General features: G+C 47.8%; 1 protein-coding gene across 4 annotated transcripts in view; it reads right to left on the bottom strand.

Moving 5' to 3' along the window:
* Positions 1-26,409, bottom strand: part of LOC144824122 (aminopeptidase Ey-like) — an 836,887-nt gene that overhangs the window by 594,149 nt on the left and 216,329 nt on the right. The window contains exon 1 of one of the 4 annotated variants that reach the window (XM_078683236.1): positions 5,515-5,672. The exons of the other annotated variants lie outside the window; for them this stretch is intronic. The gene's annotated coding sequence lies outside the window, so the exon portion shown is untranslated. Of the gene's footprint in view, positions 1-5,514; positions 5,673-26,409 lie in introns of those variants that run through there. 4 annotated transcript variants of the gene reach the window in all.

Consider the following 26,409-nt stretch of genomic DNA (forward strand, 5'->3'; position numbering starts at 1 on the left):
AAAACCACAGTCCTTATGCAATAGGTATATAAATCAATGAATATGTACATCCTATCAACACTCATCAGAAATTACTAAATGATAACAAACGTATATACAAATCACGCAAAAAGTGCAAAAGGTGCAAGGTTCCTAACCCATATACTCCGTAATTGATTGAATTGTAAACCAAACCCAGTGCAAACACAATCACCACCTCATGCCGTGTAAAAGCCCTGTGTAGTGCAAAACAATCACCGGCATCACTATTCACCGATCCATGACTTCCAAGAAATTATGTAGACATGACACAAGCTCTAAAAATTAATGGCAAACACCAATAAATGTCCCTATCTTTTAATGTCCAGCCATTCAAAAACCGTGAAACATTCAATCGTAATACCTACCAGTGGGATCTCCCGATGTCTTCGTATCCTCAAAAACGTATGACCCAGTTTATTCTGCGAACCAAAGCACCGTGATTATTAAACTATGCTTCTTAATCCCAAGGGTTCACCCGCTGTCCCTACGGACTCTGGCTTACCGTAATGGTTGCGCAGACACCCACTACATGGCCCCAGCCTTATACGGGAGTGCAGGTTACTCACGCACATAATTTTGACAATTGTACAATACCCAGAATTATTAAGCAAGCAAAAGGCCTTACATGAATGCAGCTTCATATGGTGCAGCGTCTGAGTCACCATCACTGATTATCTAAAAACATGCATTTCAGGTCACTGGACGATAAATTATTTCTCTCTCCAACACCATTCAATTGCAAGAGTAAGCACTAGCCAGCCATGAATCATAACTGCACAGGTCCAAGAGCAACCCACAGTTGAGATCCACTGTATCAGCAACTTTATAAGACTCAAATTAATTTTCACAATGTTTAAAAAATACATGCACTCACATCCGAAATCTCCCCCTCTCAATTAGAGGTGCAACTGACCCAAAAAGTGGGTCTAGTATGGTTAGGCCTCAGTATTCATTTTTAGCAGAAACAAGCTCTGACCCATAAACTGACAAGAACAGCCAAGGAGCTCTTTAAATCAAATACGTGCTAGTTAAAGTGGAAAAAGCTGGGGCTTTCACGAAGCATTATCGAAAATGAGGAAGTACAGGGAATGTCAGGGCTCGCATAGTTTGGTAATCAAAGGCTATTAAACCCAGTAACACCCATGGAGGTAATTTAGGAGTCGCCAAGAGTAGCAGCCTTTTCCTTATGGACCTCGGCTGGAGCTTGACTCTTTGTTTTCTGGCATTTTTTTAATTACGCTAATAGGGGATCATATTGCATTTTCACTATGAGTGTAATAAACATAGAGTACAAACTGGAAAAAACGATGGATTTAGGCCCAGATCTCTGTACTGGGGTGAATGTATGGCATTGTTCTGCATTCTGTCCATCAATTGTTGTTTTTGCATTTGTCACCCCGAGTGGGATGGGTATGCTCAGACGTGAGTCCCATGCTCTCCACACCACTGGAGTCAAGCTATCCAGGCTGATGAAGGCTGATAGCCAGAAACCGGTCCTTGGATGCTTGATTCCGGTCCAGGAAAGACATGGCTTGGCAGTTCGGGCTGGACTGTTCCCATGAGGCACAGGGTCATGGCTGATTTGCATATAGCCATGTCTGACCTGGGGTGGTGTGGGGTGCAAAAAAACGATGGATTTAGGCCCAGATCTCTGTACTGGGGTGAATGTATCGCATTGTTCTGCATTCTGTCCATCAATTGTTGTTTTTGTATTCTCAATTATAGTCAGATTATTATAGATACTATTCTGGCACCATAGATGGGGAAAGTGTTGCGAGCAACTGACTGGCACTGCTGGGATACATGCCTCACCTCAATGTTTCTTTACACAAAAAGAGAAATTGAACACAGTAGGTAAGGTCGATTACACATTCAGCAGTGCTTGTATAAGCACTCACAGTGCACTATGTGTACATGAAGAAGATACCGCAGGTATTTCAAAGTGTGCTCCACTGGCACCAATCCAGAGTTTCTGAACATTGGTGACAGACAGTCACTCCTTGTGTCTCCTTTGAGTGGCTGCTGCGGTATTTACTGCACTTTGATACAGTACAAACATTTCACCTAGTCATGACATCACATATGACAGCAGTGAAAAGTGAATCTCCCTACCATCATCCCATCCTCCATGTGCCTGTGTCCTTTCACCTCTCATTGAGGGTCCCGACTGCCCCCACGAGTGATAGGGGGGATATAAGGAGGGGTGTGGGGGAATGATGCAGGGGGCAGGTGACCTCCTCGCAACATTATAGCGCAGGCTCATGCAGTGGGTCTTCACTTTCCTGCTACATGGCCCAGGAGAAAGATGGAGTCCTGCACCCCCAGTCAAAGGCAGACATAAAGATGGAGATCGCTTGGCCGCAAAGGTCAAGGGCCCCCTCTCCCGGCGTGGCACAAGTTGAACGAGGTAGTCCCAATAAGGCAGCATCAGCGAGGGTCCTGGCGGCAATACTGGCTTGCAGCTCTCTCTCTGGCCAGGAAGGGACACTGTGATATAAGTAGTACCATAAACACCCCTTAGAGCAGGGGGGGTCCTCTTTTTGGATTCTGTCGACCTAGGGGTCGATATGGGTACCAGTGAAGGTCCATCCCCGCAAATCAGGGGTGGTGTGCTGGTGCACAAGCAAAAGGGCATACACCTCCTGGAGGAGGGGACCCAGCTATGTAGTCAGTCAGTCAATTAGTCAGTCAATTAGCTTTATTTCGATAAAAAAAGATATCTTAAAAGCAGTACAAAGCAGGACACCGAAAGCCAATACATTAGTAACCATTGGTAAAACAGTTGAGATAAAATATTTTTCCAATAAATAAGATAAAAAAGGTCCTAATGCATGACCACAATTAAACAATAATTTGTAGCCGTTTAAGTCTAATTGACCACGCCCAGCCTAGATATTTAGCCATACCACATGCAATCAATGGACAGGTATCTGACATTAAAATTCGCAGAGCGACTGTGTGGTGTCTTGTCGCCAGCCCCCTTGGGACCCAGCTATGTATTCATATAGCGCTTACTACCCATGACGAGGCATCAAACAAAGTAGGGCTACGCAGGTGATTCCATACCTAAACAAAGAAGGGACAAGAGGGGCCCTCATAGGAGCTCTTCATCCACCAGTCCTGTTCCTGTTGTTGGAAGCAGTGTTGCCGTAGTTTGTAAACACCGTAAGACTAGCTTGCTCATAAATAAAGCAGCCTTTTTCACATCATCAGGTGTGATGCCAATGTATCCCTCTCCCAAGACTCTTCGAAGCAATAGGGAAGAGGAGAAAATGGAGAGAGTAAAAATACCAGCCAGAAAAGATGAGCTTGGTTTCAAACACAATAGCTGGCATTCTCACAAAGAATCAAGGGTGAGGAAAAATCTAGAGCCATGCCAGCCCACCACCATCAAACCTGCCCCGCCCGCTGCTGTAGTTACCAGTGCTACCACCCTGGCAAATACAGAAGGCCTGCAGCTCCAGGGCTCCATTAGACTCCTTGATGGAGAAACCCACTGTAAGCCAGGCTGATCTATGGCACACAGAGAGTCTGTGATGTGCCACGCACGCTTGCTTCCACAGTCAAGCGCCACCACTACTCTGCTTCCCTTGAATGGTCATTTAATGCAAAAAAGCTCAAAGAGTTTGTTTGTTTCAGAAGGAATTTAACGTCCACTTTTTACTATGTGATTAACTGAATGTTTAAAAAAAAAACACCTGACAAAGTAGTTAGTGCTCGAGAAAACAGTTTAACAAAGTAAATGCTGTTAGATTCAACAGGTTACTCCTGTTCTCTGAGAGGTTCTAAACGGTTCTGCACGAAATAATTGTATACGTTTTCGGGTAGTAGTGGCAGATTACGATTTGATTAGTCTCAATATATGCTGGAACAATTTTCAGAATTGTGTTTTAACGTCCAAAAATGGTAGAAAGTGTTATCACCAAAGAAAAGACTCCAGGCACCAGAGTCTTAGGCCATGTACACAAGCCTGAAGCACAAGAATAGGGCCACGTTTCTTTGAATCGGGGTTGAACATGATAACAGCATGCTAAAGGGGCCTACGCACGAGTCTTGCATTCACTGACAACCACCAGAACTTCACAGCAACCAGGAACAATAGATAAAACTGCAGGATAACTAAGAAACTCGCAAGGAAAGATATTTTTTTAAGCAATCATAATTCGGGACACAGGGCCTAGCCTGAGATACCTTCAGGGACAGTAAGGGGCAGATAGTGATAGGCCGCGCATAACAACAAGTGGGAAGGGTGTCAGGGCAGCAAGGTCAATGTGTGTGAAGATGGTCGGGTTTGGGAACAGAGGGTCCCGGGACTGGTAATAGTGAGGGGGCAGACTCATGGGAAGCCCAGCCCGTCAGAAGCCCAGAACCTAACGTCAGCACAGGTCATGGGGCACAGTGCTGTGGACATTGCCTCAGACTCTGCTCCTGACGTTAGAGGCCATGTTTGATGCTCTGTTGTTACTCGTGCGCCTAGCTGCTAGATCAAGCCGCTTTCCTCACCAGCCACAGCCACTGGCACGCCATTCTCCGTGAAGCCTTCACAGGTCCCGCAGGGTCACGGGTGGCGTGGTGCAGCTCATGCTTGTGCATGCACGTGGACTATTTAGCTGCTGATACACCCAGGCATACTCACGCTTCAACAAAATAATACAAATCAATGACTGAAGTGGACTGCCTCACAGCCCTGTTCTGGTGATATTGTTACTGCTGTCATTATTAATTAATACAAGACGCTGACAGACATTAAATGCTATCACTAGTCCAGATCTTTAGATTAATAGGCTTTTTCTTTATCTTAAGAAGTTACAACCGTTAGGACCTCAAACACTGTTTCTAAGCTGCAAAGTAAACATACATACCAGCATTGCAATGGACTCCTAAGTGACTATATTTTTCTTCTGTCACGTTAATTGCGTAATGAATGATTTCATAACTTTGATTTGTAAGTTTAGTCCTGGGTCTGCTGTTGTATTTTCATTGTTGTGCACTTGTATTAATCGTACAGCTGATCAGTAACGCGACAGAAAGACGTGTAAGGCAAGCAATAAATAGTCTGCTTCGGCTGGGAAATGTTACATTATTTGTATGAGAGAAAGTGCATATGTTTCAAATCTCCGTAACATCTGCAGCATTCAAAAGAATTGAAGATTTTGAACAAATCAAAGGGTGGCACGAGCTAAAGGACCCCGATAGACTGTGCGGACTTTATCGCAACCTGGTAAGTCTCCCTTCAGCACCTAGCCATGCCTGCCAAGTCATCGAAATGCTACTATTTCCCGGGTTTTGGGCAAAACCAAGGTTCTCCGAATTACCTCCACAGAGAGTCACGATATCTTAATTTGTTCCCTCCAAAATAAATAATCAAAATCAAGACCAGAGGAGAAAAAACAAGACTAAATATTAATGGTTTTGGGATTTGTGTAAAACTAGACTGTACCATCGACCTGCCGGTACCAGAAACCGCTTACTGAAAACATCCTCACATCTTACCTGAAAGGGTATATAACTCCCCTTAACTGTCGCCGCCTCCGCTCTCTCTGTCGTGATATAACTTGAGGTTTCGCAGGGCACCCGGAATGAACCAGAGAGCGCTGCGTTACAGGCGGCAGCGGGTGAAACACCTGTGCTCACGGCAGGTAGCAGAGCGCCTTTCATTCCTGGGGAACTACTCAAGCAGTTCGCTCTTGGATCCGATGCAAAGAAGGACAATAAATACGAATCAGTCTCCGGCCAAACGGCGGGGGGTGGGGGGCGGGGGAGACTGGGACAGATCACTCGCTGTGCCTCAGTGGCCTCTCTGAAAGTTTATAAATGGGAGGCGCCGGCACCCTGTGCTGCGCCCTGTGCTGCGCCCTGTGCTGCACTTGTTGATGGCATGGACCGTTTCGGCCACCGTCTAATTCGCTCTAAGCTCAAAGCCCAGGATGGGCTCAGGAAGAGGGGCTCCAGCATATTATTTTCCTCTTCTCAGTCCCTATTGAGACTTTTTCTTTGACGCTGCCACCATTGTTCTTTTAAATATCTTTAGCACACCTATTTGTTTATCCAAGGAGTGATGATGTCAGCTCATTAGCAGTCCCATGCTCCCATTTGCCATAGAAAACTTATCCGTGTCCTCTCACTCATAGGCCTGTATAATCCTTATTGCCTAGATGAAAAAAGGCAGAAATAGAATTTTATAGAGCTTACTAAATGTTGTTTTGCATTTTACTTGCATTTTAGAAGTCTGCCTGTTGACACTGTGACATATAATTAGGGCCACTGGAATTTTGTACTTCACTCGCTGCAATATCCTACATTATCATGTGTTTTCCTCATTTACAACATACTGCATGTTGACTTGGCCTTTGGAATATCCCCAAACGTTTTGCTTTTTTCCTTCTACGTTTTGCTGAATTCATTTTTGTTGGCTTTAGGACTCTTCACACTTTACCACTGTTAACCAGCGCTAAAGTGCTTCTGTTCTTTCCTTAAAACATCGTAACATTGGCTTAAATCCAATTGGCAATTTCATTTACTTGCAGGTTCCTAGTAAAATGGCACAACCTCTGACCCAGGACATGTACATTAAATGCTAATAGTGGGCTTGCAGCCCTGATAGTGCCACATACTTAAGTGGCTTTTTAAACCTGTTTTAGACCTGCCATTGCAGCCAGTGTGTGTATGTAGTTTTAAACTGCCATTTCAACCTGGCAAACTAATTCTTTTGCCAGGCACAAACCTTCCTTTTTAATCCATATGCCACCCCTTAGGCAGGATTGGACAGCCCAGAAGGCAAGGTGCAATGTATTTAAATCATTTGGACATGTACTTTTACGTTTTGTATACCCTGGTAGTTAAGAACTTGTAAATTAATGTTTCCCTACTGCAAGACCTACCTCTCCCTTGGCATAAGATTGCAGTTACCCTATTACCATTAATAAGTATACTTTCCAAATGAGAAAAGGTAACTGTTAGAACCGGGAGTCTCTGGTTGGCAAAGGTAAGTACCTTGGCCCAAGTAGGGACCCCTAGCTCCGGTCAGGGCGACGGAATAACCCTCTGAGATAACCCCTGCTCACCCTCTAGGTAGCATGGCGCGAGCAGTCTAGGCTAAACTCGGAGGCAATGTGGATAACATTTGCACTTAACACAGCAACAATCCCCAATCCACCACAAACTGAGACCACACAGGTAAGTATATATAAAATATAACTTTATCTAGTTTCAGCAGGTAAATGAAGCAGTTGAATGATAATCACTTCTTTAGAACACATAGCATTTTAGCTTAAAGGTTGCACTTAATTTCTAGGATGGTACTTGTAAATAGGCAGTTCTGGTCATTCAAAACAATAGTCTCAGGTTCCAAATCAAAAATAGTCTCTAGTCTCTTAAATCAGAAGGTAAATGAATATGGCCACTGATTTATATTCCTACCGCTCTCAAGACGAGCAGTAAACACAAGGCCCACATGTACTTATCGCTATGGGCTTCAAGCGCTGGTCATCCACTCCCTCGCGAGGCCCAGGGACTCTTTCTCGTCCCCGGGGCAGCCTCGCGTCTTCCTTAGATTCAGGCGCACCCGCCATGCAGATTGCACGCGTCCCCGCCCCGGCCGGTCCCCTTTCCTCTCCCGCCCGCTCTCGACAATCCAACGAGCGGCGGGGGAGGCGGTGAGGCTCACCTGGTGGGGGGACGGCTGGCCAGGGGTGCGGGACGCTTCCAAGTCCCTCGGCGGGGTCAGATCTCCTCCCCGGTCCCGGCGGTGATTACGGCAATTCTTCGGCACCTCCCGCAGCTTCAGCGGAGGCAGCCAATCCTGTCGCGGCCCTCAGTCGAGCCCCTCTGAGCGCGAGGCCGCCAACCAATGGCAGCGCGGCCTCGCCGATGACGCTCCGCAAGCTCAGCCAATCACGGCACCAGAACGCTGATGACGCTACGCCGCACGGGCCAATCCCGTCGCGGCGTTGGTGAGGGGGCTCGGCTCCCTCAGCCAATGGGGTCGCGGCGGCTTCGTTCTTCGCCGCGGCAGCTCCTGGACCTCGGAGCAAGTCGCGGGGGGGTTTCCTGGCCCCGGGCCGCAGTGGTGATTTGGCGGCAAAGGGTTTTCAAGGGCGCTGGTCTCGACTAGACCCCCCTCTCGACCTTGCCACCACCTGGGAGCAGATTTCACGAGGGGAGGCTCCACAAGCCTCCGACCCTCACGATTAATGTGCCGATGAGCACACCGATCCCTTCCTCACGCTCCGCAGTTCAGCACCACGCGTCTCGGGTCCCAACAGCACGGTTTTCCAGCCGTTTTCTGGGATAGCTTTAGGAACCTTTAGTCCTGGGTTCCCAACAGGAGGCCAGCTCTTCTCAGGCCCTTGGAGATTCAAGTGCAGACACAGCACACAGCAGAGTCTTGGCAGTTTCAAGTAGGCAGGGTCACAGCACACAGCAAAGCCCCTTTTCTTCTCCTCAGCTTCCAGGTAGACAGTAGAACAGGTCAGCCCTTAGAGCACACAGCAAGGCAGTCTTCCTTTAGTTCCCTAGCTGTCCTCCTTCCAGCAGAGGTTCCTTCTTGGTTGCAGAATTTCAGAATCTAATCTTCTGTAGTCAGGGGTCCTTCCCTTATACCCCTCAATGTCTTTGAAGTCTTTGTGCATGGAGGCCCTTGGTCCAGTCTAAACCAGTTCTGGGGGTTGCGGAGCACTGACTTGTCTCTGGTTTTCTTCTTCCTGTCAGCTTCAGGGCCAGGGGTGTCAGTTGACCACCAGGAGAGAGCTAACGTGGGGGAGGTAGGCAGGCGCAGCTCAGCACTTATCAGGCATTCCTTCCTCCCTCCTCCCAGGCAGGCAGATGTGCCCTTTCATCCCCGGGATGGCTCCGACCCTCTCCTCTGGGGCTCTGCAGCCCCTCCCTGTCACATCCAGACCAGGCAGGCATTCCACAAACCCAGGCACACAGAAAGGTTTAGACAAGAGAACAGCCACTTTCTAAAAGTGCTATTCTCCAACACAGGATTTAAAAACACCCTTCACTAAAGGATGTGTCATTAAATTCTGAGTCCAGGGATATCTTTCACTTATGTCCCATCTTGTTCCTAGGGGAAGATAGGCTGGTATCACATGGGCCCAGCCTCCTCCATGTTACTCTATGGAGCAAGATAGCCTTACAGCAGTGAGCACATAAAAATGGCTGCAGCCCACTACCAGAGCATAGTACCTGCACTAGCACATGCTCTACCTTATCCATACACTGCACCCTGCCCAGGGGGGTACCTTGAGCCTTCCCTAGGGGTGACTGATGTGCACAGACAGGGAAGGGTTAGGCCTAGCCAGTGGGGACACTGGCCAGGCTGACATGGCAGTCACTGACTGCACACAGGCCCTGCGCTGGCAGGCCTGAGTCGCCCTTTTAAAGCTACCCATGTGGGTGGCGCAATCTGCGCTGCAGGCCCACTAGTAGCATTTGTCATCACCAGCCCTGGCACACACAGTGCCCTCTACTAGGGACTTCGTGGTGATACAAATATGCCAATTAGGTATACTCAATCAATATCACAATTTACAGAAGGAGCACTTACACTCTGACACTGATCAGCAGTGGCAGAGTGTCCAAAGCATCTAAATCAGCAAAAACGAAATCCAGCACAGCATCAAAACACATGAGTCAGAGGCAAAATATGGGGGAAGAATCACGCCAAAAGGTGTCAGGTCTAACACGTGTCCCCTCCAGCTGAAAGTGGGGAGAACTACCCAACCTCTTGGGAGTCCTCATCACTAAGGCGGAAGAATCTGGACAGACCGTCAGCATTGGCGTGTTCTGTACCAGGGCGGTGCTCCACCGTAAAATCCATCCCTTGTAGGGAAATGGACCACCTCAACAATTTTGGATTCTCACCCCTCATCTGCATTAACCATCTGAGGGGCCTGTGGTCGGTCTGAACACGGAAGTGAGTCCCAAACAGGTAGGGCCTCAGCTTCTTCAGAGCCCAGACCACAGCGAAAGCTTCTCTTTCAATGGCACTCCATTTTTGTTCCCTGGGGATTAGCCTCCGGCTAATGAAAGCCACAGGTTGGTCTCCTCCCTCATCATTGATCTGTGAGAGTACTGCTCCCACGCCTTGCTCTGAAGCGTCAGTTTGCACAATGAACTCACTGGAAAAGTCAGGTGCCTTAAGCACCGGTGCTGTGCACATGGCAGTTTTGAGGGTGTCAAAAGCAGTTTGACAGGCCTCAGTCCAATTCACTTTCCTGGGCTGATTCCTAGATGTCAGCTCTGTCAAAGGGGCCACAATGGTGCCATAGCCTTTGACAAACCGTCTGTAATACCCAGTGAGACCGAGAAAGGCTCTCACCTCAGTCTGAGTCTTGGGGGGTTCCCAAGCCAGAATGGTATCAATTTTTGCCTGTAGGGGCGCCACCTTGCCGCTCCCCACCTGGTGTCCCAAGTACACCACAGATCCCTGCCCTATCTGGCATTTACTGGCCTTGATAGTGAGGCCTGCCTTCTGCAGAGCCTTCAACACTTCAGTGAGGTGTTGCAGGTGTTCCTCCCAAGTGGAGCTGAACACCGCAATGTCATCCAGGTAGGCTGCGCTGAATTGCTCCAGCCCTGCCAGTACCTGGTTGACCAATCTCTGAAATGTGGCGGGGGCATTTTTCAACCCAAAGGGCATGACACGAAACTGGAAGTGTCCTTCTGGCGTTGAAAATGCTGACCTCTCCTTTGCCCCGTCAGTTAAGGCAATCTGCCAGTACCCTGAAGTCAAATCAAAAGTACTCAGGTACTGGGCAGCTCCCAACCGATCCACCAGCTCATCAGCTCTGGGGATGGGGTGCGCGTCAGTCTTGGTGACCGCATTGAGCCCACGGTAGTCCACGCAGAACCGAAGTTCTGGGGTGCCACCGGGGGTAGCAGCTTTCTTAGGCACTAAGACCACTGGGCTAGCCCAGGGGCTGCTGGAGGGCTCAATAACCCCAAGCGCCAACATCTTGGAAACTTCTTCCTTGATGCTAGCTCTGACCTTGTCAGCCACCCTGTAAAACTTCTGTTTCACAGGCATGCTGTCTCCAGTGTCCACGTCGTGGACGCACCACTTGGTGACACCTGGGGTCAGGGAGAACAGTGGGGCAAACTGACCCAAGACTTGGCGACAGTCCTCCTGCTGTTCTGGGGTCAGGGTGGGGGAGAGGACCACACCATCCACTGACCCATCTTGCTCCTTGACTGCCAGGAGGTCAGGGAGAGGATCACTATCCTCCTCCCCTCCAACATCTGTAGCCATGAGCATAGTTACTTCAGTCCTCTCAAAGTGGGGTTTGAGGCGGTTCACATGTAGCACTCTCAGGGGCTGCCTGGGAGTCTTCAGGTTAACCAAATAGGTAACCTCGCTCTTGCGCTCCACCACCTCATATGGGCCAGACCACTTGTCACGGAGCGCACAAGGCTCCACTGGCGCCATCACCCACACCTTCTGACCAGGTTGGAACTCAACCAAAGAAGTGTTCTGGTCATACCACCTCTTCATTTCCTCCTGGCTAGCCTCCAGGTTCTCTTGAGCGAGCTTCCTGAAGCGCTTGGTCTGGTTGCGGATGGCCAGCACATAGCTGAACACATCCTGAGGGGTTTTCCCACGGGATTTCTCCCACCCCTCCTTCACCAGAGCCAGAGGCCCTCTGACAGGGTGGCCATACAGCAACTCAAAGGGACTGAACCCTAAGGATTTCTGAGGCACCTCCCTGTAGGCAAACAACAGGCATGGCAACAAGACATCCCATTTCCGCCTCATGGGCTCCTCCAGGCCCATGATCATGCCCTTCAATGTGCGGTTGAATCTCTCAACCAAACCATTTCCTTGAGGGTGGTAAGGAGTGGTGAATTTGTATGTCACCCCACACTCACTCCACAGGGACTTCATATATTTAGAAATGAAGTTTGGCCCGCGGTCCGAAACGACCTCCTTCGGAAATCCCACCCGGGAAAAGATCCCCATCAGGGCACGGCCCACCACTGGGGCGGTGACTGTCCTGAGCGGAAGGGCTTCCGGGTACCGAGTGGCATGGTCCACCAAGACCAGGATAAACCTGTTGCCTAGGGCCGTCTTGGGATCCAGGGGCCCCACGATGTCAATGCCCACCCGCTCAAAAGGGGTGCTCACCACGGGAAAGGGTTGGAGGGGGGCCACGCGCCTCCCTCCACTCTTGCCACTGGCCTGACAAGTCTGGCAAGACTTGCAAAAGGCAGAGACATGCGTCTTCATCTGGGGCCAGTAGAAATGGGTGACAAGCCTGTGATAGGTCTTGTCTTGCCCCAGATGTCCTGCGAGAGGCACGTCATGAGCCAGACCCAGTAGGAAGTTCCTGAAGCGCTCCGGTACCACCAGCACACGGGCTGCGCCGGGCTCAGCGAACTTAGGCTCACTATAAAGTAAGTCATCCTCCCAATAGATCAAATGCTCCTTGGACCCCAGGCCTGCGGCCTGGTCGGCAGCCTGCTGCCGCACACCAATGAGAGAAGGGCACTCCTTCTGAGCCTGGCAGAATTCCTCCCTGGAGGGACCACCCTCTTGCTGCCACTGGGACAGCTCAGGCAATTCCCCTAGTTCGGCCACCTGCTCCCCTGTAGGTTCCAGGGCATCCCCCTCTGGGTCTGCCTCCTCCTGGACCGTGGGAACAGTGGGGGCCGGTTTCCCGCGCCCTCTACCCCTTCCTCTCTTGGCAGGTCCCTGGGCCACTGTTCCAGGCTCCAGTTTTGCTAGACCGCCCTCTCTGGCTGTCATTGCACGGGTGGACACACAGATCCACGCAGGCAAACCCAACATCTCCAAGTGAGTCCTGTGCTCCACCTCCTTCCATGGGGAGCTCTCCAGGTCATTACCTAATAGACAATCTACAGGCAAGGCCTCACTTACAACAATCTCCAAAATACCGGAGACTCCTCCCCATTCAAATGGAACTTTCGCCAGCTTGCAGTAGCGCACTGAACTGTCAGCTGCCACCACAGGCCGGAGTACCTGGGGATCAATTTGCTCTTCAGACACCCACTGACACCTAACAGATGTCACGCTGGCCCCTGTGTCTCTCAGAGCCTCCACCACCTGTCCATTGATGGTCACCTTCTGCCCGTATTTCTTAGTATTTTGGGGCAGCAAGATTTCCTGGACCATCTCTTGGTCTCCTAGAGAGACAAGGGTCATCAATGCTAACCCCTCCTCCCCACTAGAAATCAAATCCCCTCCCAAAGCTACACTGGCCAACGCCGGAGCTGGAGCTGGAGCACTCGTGGGTGCTGATTTCTTCTTTGGACAGCTTGGAGCAATGTGCCCCACCTCCCTGCATGAATAGCAAGTAAGGGTCTTTTTGTTCTGCGGGCCCTTATGGGGCCAGGACTTCTTAGGCTTGGGGGGTTTAGACACCTTCTCTTGGGAACTACTTTGGGGCCCTTTAGAAGACTCCTTTTGATTACCCGTGTCCCCCCCACTCTTCTGCTGGGGACCCTGTCCACCTTTGGCTGGGGTACTTACCACCCCCTTGTGGACCCTGGTGCTAGTCCACCGGTCCGCCTCTTTAGCAAGCTCACTGGGATCAGTTAACTTACTATCCAAAAGATGCTGGCGCAGCTCTGGGACACACAAACTACTTAAGTGCTCCCTACTAATCAAGTGACACAACCCCACATAATCAGTAACTTTGCTGCCCTTCATCCAACCTTCCAGTGCACGCGTGTACATACTCACACACTCCACCCAAGTACTTGAATCAAGCTTCTTGAAGTTCCTAAACTTCTGGCGGTACTGTTCAGCAGTGAGCCCATACCTGAGGCACAAAGCCTCCTTCATGGCGGAGTAGGACAAAGCATCCTTTGCGTCTAAGGGTGCCAAAACATCCCTCCCAGAGGCCTCAAACAATCCTGCTCCCCAATTCTTCTTAGGCACCTCATTCATCTGTAAGGCAAGTTCATACGCTCTGAACCACGCATAAATATCCTCACCCCTCTGATAATTCTGTACCAGATCCTTTGGTATGTATACCTTACCCGCCTGTACTGGTTGTGCGCTGCCACCATTAGAACTGGACCCCCTCTCTTTATATTTGAAGTCCAACTCCTTCATGCTCCTCTCATGAGCCAATTGGAGCTTCTTTTCCTCCAAAGCGAGAGCATGCCTTCTCTCCTGTGCCGCTCTCTCCTGCGCCTCTTTCTCAACTTCTAGGCGCAGTCTCTTCTCGTCGGCTTCCGCTTTGAGCTTCAAAAGCTCAATCTCATGGGCCCTAGCTCTCTGATTCTCCTCCACCTCCTCTGGAGAAATAATCCTACTGGAGTGGGTGCTGCCGGCCCTAGACGCTGGCTTCGCCACTGGCAAATCACTAGGCAGAAAAACAATTTCCTGTGCGCCACCCTCTCCAATAGTAGCTTCTAGTTCACCATGTTTGGCCTCCCACCAGGCCCTCAGAGCTGTCCGTAGCTCTTCCTTGTTTGCGCCGCCCCTTACTGGGCATTCAAGCTGTCTGCAGACTTTTCTCAGTTGCTCCTTGTTATAGGTGAGCAACTCGTTGATGTCGAATTCCACTTCCACTTCTACATTCATGCTTTGCGCGGTCTGAGACATGGTACCTCCTACCCTTTTTCAACTAAAAAGGTTTCACCAAAAAGAAAAAATCTTGCGCAACCTGTTCCGCTAAACTAGACTAGTGATGTACAAGAAATCACTGCAGGTCAAGTGCAATTATTAGTTCAAAATCCGCACCGCGAGCCACCAATGTTAGAACCGGGAGTCTCTGGTTGGCAAAGGTAAGTACCTTGGCCCAAGTAGGGACCCCTAGCTCCGGTCAGGGCGACGGAATAACCCTCTGAGATAACCCCTGCTCACCCTCTAGGTAGCATGGCGCGAGCAGTCTAGGCTAAACTCGGAGGCAATGTGGATAACATTTGCACTTAACACAGCAACAATCCCCAATCCACCACAAACTGAGACCACACAGGTAAGTATATATAAAATATAACTTTATCTAGTTTCAGCAGGTAAATGAAGCAGTTGAATGATAATCACTTCTTTAGAACACATAGCATTTTAGCTTAAAGGTTGCACTTAATTTCTAGGATGGTACTTGTAAATAGGCAGTTCTGGTCATTCAAAACAATAGTCTCAGGTTCCAAATCAAAAATAGTCTCTAGTCTCTTAAATCAGAAGGTAAAAGAATATGGCCACTGATTTATATTCCTACCGCTCTCAAGACGAGCAGTAAACACAAGGCCCACATGTACTTATCGCTATGGGCTTCAAGCGCTGGTCATCCACTCCCTCGCGAGGCCCAGGGACTCTTTCTCGTCCCCGGGGCAGCCTCGCGTCTTCCTTAGATTCAGGCGCACCCGCCGTGCAGATTGCATGCGTCCCCGCCCCGGCCGGTCCCCTTTCCTCTCCCGCCCGCTCTCGACAATCCAACGAGCGGCGGGGGAGGCGGTGAGGCTCACCTGGTGGGGGGACGGCTGGCCAGGGGTGCGGGAAGCTTCCAAGTCCCTCGGCGGGGTCAGATCTCCTCCCCGGTCCCGGCGGTGATTACGGCAATTCTTCGGAACCTCCCGCAGCTTCAGCGGAGGCAGCCAATCCTGTCGCGGCCCTCAGTCGAGCCCCTCTGAGCGCGAGGCCGCCAACCAATGGCAGCGCGGCCTCGCCGATGACGCTCCGCAAGCTCAGCCAATCACGGCACCAGAACGCTGATGACGCTACGCCGCACGGGCCAATCCCGTCGCGGCGTTGGTGAGGGGGCTCGGCTCCCTCAGCCAATGGGGTCGCGGCGGCTTCGTTCTTCGCCGCGGCAGCTCCTGGACCTCGGAGCAAGTCGCGGGGGGGGGGGTTTCCTGGCCCCGGGCCGCGGTGGTGATTTGGCGGCAAAGGGTTTTCAAGGGCGCTGGTCTCGACTAGACCCCCCTCTCGACCTTGCCACCACCTGGGAGCAGATTTCACGAGGGGAGGCTCCACAAGCCTCCGACCCTCACGATTAATGTGCCGATGAGCACACCGATCCCTTCCTCACGCTCCGCAGTTCAGCACCACGCGTCTCGGGTCCCAACAGCACGGTTTTCCAGCCGTTTTCTGGGATAGCTTTAGGAACCTTTAGTCCTGGGTTTCCAACAGGAGGCCAGCTCTTCTCAGGCCCTTGGAGATTCAAGTGCAGACACAGCACACAGCAGAGTCTTGGCAGTTTCAAGTAGGCAGGGTCACAGCACACAGCAAAGCCCCTTTTCTTCTCCTCAGCTTCCAGGTAGACAGTAGAACAGGTCAGCCCTTAGAGCACACAGCAAGGCAGTCTTCCTTTAGTTCCCTAGCTGTCCTCCTTCCAGCAGAGGTTCCTTCTTGGTTGCAGAATTTCAGAATCTAATCTTCTGTAGTCAGGGGTCCTTCCCTTATACCCCTCAATGTCTTTGAAGTCTTTGTGCATGGAGGCCCTTGGTCCAGTCTAAACCAGTTCTGGGGGTTGCGGAGCACTGACTTGTCTCTGGTTTTCTTCTTCCTGTCAGCTTCAGGGCCAGGGGTGTCAGTTGACCACCAGGAGAGAGCTAACGTGGGGGAGGTAGGCAGGCGCAGCTCAGCACTTATCAGGCATTCCTTCCTCCCTCCTCCCAGGCAGGCAGATGTGCCCTTTCATCCCCGGGATGGCTCCGACCCTCTCCTCTGGGGCTCTGCAGCCCCTCCCTGTCACATCCAGACCAGGCAGGCATTCCACAAACCCAGGCACACAGAAAGGTTTAGACAAGAGAACAGCCACTTTCTAAAAGTGCTATTCTCCAACACAGGATTTAAAAACACCCTTCACTAAAGGATGTGTCATTAAATTCTGAGTCCAGGGATATCTTTCACTTATGTCCCATCTTGTTCCTAGGGGAAGATAGGCTGGTATCACATGGGCCCAGCCTCCTCCATGTTACTCTATGGAGCAAGATAGCCTTACAGCAGTGAGCACATAAAAATGGCTGCAGCCCACTACCAGAGCATAGTACCTGCACTAGCACATGCTCTACCTTATCCATACACTGCACCCTGCCCAGGGGGGTACCTTGAGCCTTCCCTAGGGGTGACTGATGTGCACAGACAGGGAAGGGTTAGGCCTAGCCAGTGGGGACACTGGCCAGGCTGACATGGCAGTCACTGACTGCACACAGGCCCTGCGCTGGCAGGCCTGAGTCGCCCTTTTAAAGCTACCCATGTGGGTGGCGCAATCTGCGCTGCAGGCCCACTAGTAGCATTTGTCATCACCAGCCCTGGCACACACAGTGCCCTCTACTAGGGACTTCGTGGTGATACAAATATGCCAATTAGGTATACTCAATCAATATCACAATTTACAGAAGGAGCACTTACACTCTGACACTGATCAGCAGTGGCAGAGTGTCCAAAGCATCTAAATCAGCAAAAACGAAATCCAGCACAGCATCAAAACACATGAGTCAGAGGCAAAATATGGGGGAAGAATCACGCCAAAAGGTGTCAGGTCTAACAGTAACCAGTTCATGTTTAGTGTTTCTGGAATTGGAATTTAAAATCCTGACTTATGTTGAAGTCGGATTTTATATTGCAATTATGAAAATGCCACTTTTAGAAAGTTCGCCTAAAAAGGGATTCAGTTCAGAGACTTTTTTTTATATATGGGTTTAGTTCTATGTAAGTAACTTACTGTTACTTATTCAGGACACAATTTGATCAAAGTATCAATGAATTAATCTTCAGGCAGAAAACAATTAATTAATTAAGAAAAGAGAATTACATGGAACATGGGTGTATATATTTAAAAAGTTGCTTTTATATGAATTCAAAATAGTGACATTTTGTAGGGTACATATAAACCAAACAACACAACCGCCCAAGCCATCAAGGTTCTATTGGGTTTCCCACTATTTAAGATACTTTTAGAAAGTTGGCATTTTTCTGCCTTAGCCATTTGGTGCCTGCAGGCTGTCTCTGTCTCTGGGTCACATGATTGGGTGTGGGAATGTATTTTTCTTTGCAATTGTAGCCTACAAATTTATTTTCATAATACTAATTGCTGACACTTTATCACCTTTCCTGTACATAGAAACCCTAAAGACAATCTAATAGATGTTGTATTTCCAGGCTTACTTGACAAACAATACATGGCATCTAAATTGTATGCCCTCGACAACACGAGGGTCCTTGGCAGGCTGGTCTAAAAGATATAGTCTGAGGATCTTCTCACTCACAATGCACCTTTTCACGCTATGCGATACATACAACACGAGGATATTAAATATGTAATGTGAATTATTTCATGAAATTAAAGCAAATGTGTATACAAGTAGGATGATTCTCCTGCCTAAATAGTAGACGGTAGGAACAAGAAGGCCTTGCTCAAACGGAGAGGAAATTAGCATGAGTTTCCACTAATACACACCATAAGGAATGATGATCTGATCATGTCACTTTTAAAACACCACTCTGGTGTGGATATATGGATGCAACTGTATTTTTATATGCCAACAAACGTGTACAATTGTATGTTTCCTTAGCCCTGAAGAAGTTACAGGTTTATTCCCTGTTTAGTGACGAAACACATGTTGGCTAGGTACTTCAGGAACTAAGTCGAGTGCGAACCAACACCAACAACTGAAGAAAATCAAATAAAACAGCGATGAAATGAAAAATGAAGACAATTGTAATTTATAACTGTACCATTTATGTCTGTATTTTTAAACATGTGAAGAGGACCAGCATTTACTATATCTGTGGCCATCTTGAACACACCTTTTTGGGGATTTGGTGGTTATCCCTACCTTGTTGCACAGTAATAAATAGGAGCTAGAACTAGATTGTTAAGTGATAATACCTAGGTGCGCCATATTCCTATTACTCACCACCACCTTGTATATAAAACACACAGGACCATTCACTTCACACTTCGCTCACTGGGATCCACTCACCAGGATCCCAGCTGGACCTCGCTCCCGCCCAGCATTCTACTCCTTTTCACAGGGCAGCACAGGTTTTAGTTTGTAAATCAGGCCCTATATGCTGAGCATGATCCACTAATATGGCAAAGATGGCCAACATTTCAACAGGACTGCCTGCTACATGTCAATGATACAACACTATTATTATGCCAGGGATAAACAGAATCTCTTAAAGCAATCACCAAGGGGTAGGAGGGATTTGAAGGGTCATCAATACAACTAACCTATTCAAATAGCCAGTACAAAAAGTGTTTTTTTCCAGTTCTGGAGATTTAGAAGTCCTTAATGTCTAAAAAATAAAATGCTTTTTGATGTGTAACTGTACACCAATGATGCTCTGGTCTGTGTCTTTTTCTACACTAATCAAAACATAAGTGAAGTACGGTTAATCATCAACAAGAACTTCAATTTTGAGTAAGAAATGCTAAGTCTCTTTATGAGGACCACGGTACCTAACAAACTGCCAATTCGAATGTTAGAGGGTACACTGTTGAAATTTCTCTTACCCCCACACACTTTTTTTTCAATAATTGATTTCCATGACATAATAATAGCAGTGCTTCCATTTATAGACCTGGTTGTCACATCATTTGAAAGAAGCCTTTCCACGGATACACACCAAGAGTACATTAATCATTTCCCTTCTTTTATATGAAAGTTTTGATCAAAAAGCCTAAGAAGAAAATGTACTGTATGGTCAATTTTTTTGAGTTAGAAAAAAGTGTTTCACAATTGAGGAATATGAGACCCAAGTTGAAAATCTAGCATCAAATTGAGGGCTAGACAATATCCCAGTAAAAAACCATGATGCATAAAGAAAGACAACGGTAAGAATAACAGGGAATGCTTTTTTGAAACCCATATCAAGACTACCAAGGTATGTATTACACTTATCATGAAACATAACCACATTACCAGCAAACTGAAGAAAATCAATAATAAGAGTTTGGGATGTTTTGAATCATCAAAGTATCACATTTGTCCACTATTAACAGAACTTCTAGTTTCAAAAGACCAAGTGGTGCACATTAGACCAGCAGTTACAGAGACTAACCAACTACAAATATGCCTATAATTAAGGGTAATTTCTCAAACGATTTCTGTTGTGTGTATAAATACGCAAAAGCGCATTGATCAGTATTGATCAAAGATGGCATACTCCTTGAACAAAACAAAAAAAATCACCATGCAAATAAACTTGAGACACTATTTGTGGTATATATTTTACCGGACGTCCTTGGACCCCAACTTTTTGCCTTCACCCTCCTGTTTTTGGTGACTTAATTTTTGCTGACATTAGGAGTCTGCACACTTAATTAATCACTGCTAACTAGTGCTAAAGTGCTTGTGTTATCTCTCTCTCTCTCTCTCTCTCTCTCTCTCGCTCTCTCTCTCTGTCTCTCTCTCTCTCTCTCTCTCTCTCTCACTCTTTCTCTCTCTCTTTCTCTCTGTCTCTCTCTCTTAAACATGACAAAATTGCCTTACACCCAATGGTACATTTAATTTACTTGCAAGTCCCTAGGAAGGTGGTACTACATGTACCGGAAGTATGTTGTTACAACGCATGCTTTTACTACGCATGCCTTTACAACGCAGGTTTTTCAACGCAAGTCGTTACAACGACTTGCGTTGGAATGCTGGATAGTGAATTGTTTAATTTACTATTCCAACTCCAGTCCCCGTGGATAGTAGGGAAGGTGTTGGATAGTAAATTAAACTATTACCTATGCTAGAGCGCCCCCCAGCGCAATTCGTTGTAATGACTTGCGTTAAAAAACCTGCGTTGTAAAGGCACTGCGTGGTAAAAGTTGCGTCGTAAAGGATGTTTCCCACATGTACCCAAGTCTTGTAAATTAAATTCTACTAGTGGGTCTGCAGCACTGATTGTGCCACACACTTAAGTACCTTTTAAAACATGTCTAAGGCCTGCAATTGCAATCTGTGTGTGCACTTTTAAAACTGCCATTCTGACCTGGCAAAATAAACCTTTTTCCTGGCCAAAACCTTCATTTTTAAAACATATAAGTCAGCCCTTTGGTAGGCCCTAAAGAACCCATAGGGCATGGTGCTATGTGTTTAAAACGGTGGACATGTACTTTTAGGTTTTGCATGTCCTGGTGGTGAAAAACTCTTAAATTAATTTTCCACTAGCGTAAGGTCTACCTATCCTATAGGATAACCGTATTACTTTTAATGAGTGCACGCACGCATTGTGTGCAGGCTGAAGTTGCTATGGAAACAGATAAAACATATTTGTTTCTCTAGCACCTGGCCACTGCTTCAGGACAATATGCCACAGAGGCAGTAGAATGGACTCAATGATTTGCTATAGTTTTTTGCATTCTCCTTTGCAATTCAGTGCGTGAAAATACCTTGAAATCGAAGAGAAACTGAAAACAACAATAATGTCTGAATGCACACAATATTCCCTTGTTTTCTATTTCCTTTTTACTTATACAAGAGGACACCAACATATTATAGTCACTCCCAGTCTTTCAAAGGAGAAGTGCAATGCTTCATGATTGAGATAATGAAGAATGCATTATAGGGCAATGCCGCAATGTGTACTATTTCCCAGAGGTAAGACAGAGCATTACTTCCCCTTGACAGATGAAAAGTGTAGATGGAAAAAGGCAAAAGGGACCTACATGCTCTTATTTTTAAAAAGTTATTTTCCAATCACATAGAAAAAATAAATGTGTACTTTAAGGTTGCTAAATAAAAATTGGGACATCAACACAGTTTTTGCCAGACTTGGAATGGCTGTTATACTTGTGTAACCTGGGGCATGTGCAAAATGTTTGGGCTTCTTTCCTACCTTCCACAGGTACTTCAGACCCAAGCTGAATCACAATTTTTGTTACTACTCAGTTATGTTGTCCCGGATGATTGATGGAATAACACTCACCATAACACTTGTTATGTCTCACGTGGGCATGGCAGTGAAGCTGCCCTGCCTCTGCGAGAGATATTGTTTTAAAAAGGGGACTCTAAGCCTCGCCCCACCTTTCCATTGGGTAGAGTCAGCATGTATGGTAAATGCTGGCTTCCCAATGGAAAGGAGGGTTTTTGGGTGCCACCCTGTCTGTTTTTCAGACAGCCCCTCCGGACACCATGGCCTGCTTTACGGGTGCAGTGAAGACTTTTCTTATCTGCTTGTTTTTTTAACAAGCAGATAAGAAAATTCTTCACCACAACTGTGAAGCAGGCATGGAGAGCGGAGGCGCAGGGGGGCATGTGGAGTGCAGGTCTCCCCTCACCCACCCGGCTGGGCTCTTCCTCCCAGCGTCTGCCGGTAGCCACTGTAGCAGGGGAGAGTATCTCCCCCAACCTCCCACCTTCAGCCTCTTTGTGCGTTTGACTAAATGTGCCCTTGGCACACAAAAAAATGGTGCAAACCTTTATGGTTTAGGAAGGTGGTGTGCCAGCCCACACAGGCAGACATCAAGATGCAGAGTGTATGTTATGCGTGGCTTCAAGGCAGACAAGCATGACCGCAGGGCCCCAGTGTCCCGGGGCTAGAAGTCAGCTTTGTATGAGTCACCAGGATCCGTAGAGGTGTACACAGTATGTGCATGTGTGTAACTCGACACTGTGCTCAGCTACAGCTTGCATAAAAGACAAATGCTGGTACCTGGAGCAATTCATCCGTGTTTTACTCATAGACTAATTAATAAAGAAGCAAATTCTTACCTCATTGCCGGATAAACTATCAGCTCCCTGCGGGGACCCCCTGCCCCAGAGCCCTCCGGGCACCTTGCAAGCTAGTAGTAACAATAGATGCAATTGTCAACATAGTAAACTGGTCAAAATTCAAAGGTGGAATTGTAGTGTCTAGTCTTGTGCAGCAGATGGACCCTTATTTTAACACGTACCGCACAGTGTGCACTGCAGTATTCCTATAGTCCTATTTACATACAACCCTGGCCTGGGCTGCAAAGCGCTTTCTCTTTGGTCGAGTAGTAGGATGCCCAGTTTAATGTTTTTACAGGTAAACGGCGCTAGGGTCAAAGATGTGCGCTATCACTGCTGGAAACTACTCAACAGGACCTCACACGTTTATGCGGAATAACCCCCCGCTAATGGATGAAAGTGACTGGACGTCCTCTTAAACGGTAACAAGCTGTGTTAAATAAGTGTGAAAGGGGGAGGAAGGTAAACACTGACCCTAGAGCATTTTGATAACACACATTTTTTATTAGAGCACCCACTAACCCCTCCTCACCCCAGTATTTAAATAGATCTCCTGGCTGGATCCGTTGTTAAGCTGCCTGCCCTGCCCCACCCCGACCCTCCCTGGTACATGCCGCTTCTGCCCTCCTTTGGCTCCTCAGATGCTCTGATGCTTCTCGTGTGTCCGCTCCCTTTCATCAAAACCACACCCATTAGACAACAAGGCTTCTGTGGCACTGATACACACTGCCCCTCCCCCACCGCCGTGGTGCAGGCTCGCAGCTAGTTCACGTTTCTTGCTCTGAACTGTGCCCTCAGGGCAGCAGTGGGCATGGCGGACTCTCAGAGGCAGCCTTTGCTCACAGAGCACTCTGGGTGGAAACAAATCTGTCAGCCAGGCTGCTGACAGTACCTAAAGCGAGAAGTAACAGGGGGTCCGGGTCTTTTTTCCACAGGCTAGTTGCTACTTCACTGCAGTGAATGACTCTTAACGCAAAAATGTTGCCTCCTCTCCAACGTATGTTAACTATCTACATTATCTTCTTCACATTAAAGAAGAGGTTGCGGTAATGTGGTGTGAAAAGATGGAATGGCAGCAGTGAGAGGTGATGTGTGGGTGTTGAACAGGTGCCTGCAGCATGTTAAAAGATTAAAAATGAAAATTAGTTTATGCAGAGTCACTGGAGCAGGTCAGAGGGAGGCTGCTGCTTGCATGACCTTCAGACAGACAGGTCAGTGGGCCCCTCTAAAGGTTGGCAGCCACGGCCCAGGTTGCCCATGCCAATAGCCAGCCCTGACTGGAAGGTCAAATTTACTATTCTATCTTCAGTTCTAGAATATTTGGGGATAGAGTAGCTTTTCAAAATATTCCAGGAGACTTATTTCCTATTGTAACTACAGTCTTGAAATATATAGGGAACGTTATAACTTGCCCAATTATTTTTAGGAAGGGTGGAAAATTACTAATTTTGAATGGGAGAAAGTGCTTCCCCGAGGGCGAAGCTCCAGGCAAAAAACTAGGAATACCAGGTAGCTCTGTGTGCAGTCAGGAGCCTTGTTTATTTTGAGAGGGAGAGTACCTGCACTTCTCAAGAGTGACGTAATACTTTCAATTGCAGAGCACTGGCACTTCTCAGAACCAAGCAGGGGCTCTGGTACTTAGTGCCTGCACTTTTATTTTCACATTTTAAGCACTGGCCACAGCATAGTAAGTAATGCCAGTGCCCTTCATTGGAATGTCTTTTCATTTTTTGCAGCAATTATACCTAAATTAAGGGTTCTGAGAAGTTGCATTGGTTTCTTCAAAGCATTTAATTTGGTTCAAAGGAAGGCAAGGCGTTCTTGCAAGTGTCAAAGATATCCATCAGCCCGTTAGCTTTTTTTAAATTATGTTATAAAGAATGCAATTGGCACCTTCAATATAAGGTGCAGAAATACGTTGACATCCTGACATAAAATGGGATAATATATGACCCCCTACATTTTTAATTCAGAGAGGGGAAGGTTCAGAATAAAGTGGATTTTACCCATCCTTTCAGAACATTAGTTAATCGGATTCATTGTTAGGTGAAACTTGTGAAAGGAACTTGCTAACGCCACATTAGGAAGCAAGGAATACCATCTGATCTGAATGCACCTACTCCCACTAGGTACCATTTGCTGTTGGTTGCTCTACAAGCAGGTTTCGCTCCTCCTGTACGGACAGCCTTGTACTGAGTGGCGCTGCTACAATGTGTTTCGCACTTAAGTTTTGCATGTCCTGGTGGTGAAAAACTCTAAAATAAATTTTTCAGTAGCATAAGGTCTACCGCTCCCTTAGAAGAATGAATGAACGAAATTAGATTTCTATAGTGCGTAGCTACCCTGAGGCCTCCTAGGGCGTTGGTAACTTTGGGTTACCTTATTACTCTTAATGACTGATAACTTTCAATTGGGAGAAGGTAGAAATATTGAGTTTGGTGTCTAAAGAATTGTAATTTAAAACACTCTTTAATGGTAAAGTTGGATTTGGAGTCTCAATTTAGAAAATGCCACTATTAGAAAGTTGCAAAACAACAGGTGATGGACAGAATGCAGAACAATGTCATACATTCACCCCAGTACAGAGATCTGGGCCTAAATCCATCGTTTTTTGCTCACCATGCCATTCCAGTTTGAACCCAGCCATATGCAAATCAGTCTTGACCATGTTGCCCATGGGAACAGTCCAGCCCGAACTGCCAAGCCAGGTCCTCACTGGACTGGAAACAAGCATCCAAGGACCGGTTTCGGGCTTTCAGCCCTCATCAGCGTGGATAGCTTGATTCCAGTGGCATGGAGAGCACGGGACTCACGTCTGAGCATACCCGTCCCACTCGGGGTGACAATTGCAAAACAACAGGTGATGGACAGAATGCAGAACAAAGTCATACATTCACCCCAGTACAGAGATCTGGGCCTAAATCCATCGTTTTTTTTGCTCACCATGCCATTCCAGTTTGAACCCAGCCATATGCAAATCAGTCTTGACCCTGTGCCCCATGGGAACAGTCCAGCCCGAGCTGCCAAGCCAGGTCCTCACTGGACTGGAAACAAGCATCCAAGGACCGGTTTCAGGCTTTCAGCCCTCATCAGCCTGGATAGCTTGATTCCAGTGGCATGGAGAGCACGGGACTCACGTCTGAGCATACCCGTCCCACTCGGGGTGACAATTGCAAAACAACAGGTGATGGACAGAATGCAGAACAATGTCATACATTCACCCCAGTACAGAGATCTGGGCCTAAATGCATCGTTGTTTTGCTCACCATGCCATTCCAGTTTGAACCCAGCCATATGCAAATCAGTCTTGATCCTGTGCCCCATGGGAACAGTCCAGCCCGAACTGCCAAGCCAGGCCCTCACCGGACTGGAAACAAGCATCCAAGGCCCGGTTTCGGGCTTTCAGCCCTCATCAGCCTAGATAGCTTGATTCCATTGATTAGAAAGTTGGCGTTTTCTTTTCTCAACCATTTGGTGCATGCCGCCTCTATCCTGGGTCACATGATTAGGTGTTGCTGGCTGTTGGTCTTCTTGTATTGCTTATAGACAGAGAATCAAAGGGGAATAAGTGTTGTCAGGATGGGCCATCTCTAACTTGGTAGCGGGGCTGTTACTTACCACACTTGCACATCACAAGGTCTCTGCCTCAGCACACTCAAAAGGGGTTTTACACTAGTTGTTTGTGTCCCCTGACAAGATTGGGTCAGGGCAGAGAGGAAGGAAATTCCAAGCACCTCTGCGCGCAGAACCCTCCAGAAACTTTTC

The sequence above is a fragment of the Lissotriton helveticus genome, chromosome 3_1, assembly GCF_964261635.1.
Source record: "Lissotriton helveticus chromosome 3_1, aLisHel1.1, whole genome shotgun sequence".
NCBI classification, from domain to species: domain Eukaryota; kingdom Metazoa; phylum Chordata; class Amphibia; order Caudata; family Salamandridae; genus Lissotriton; species Lissotriton helveticus.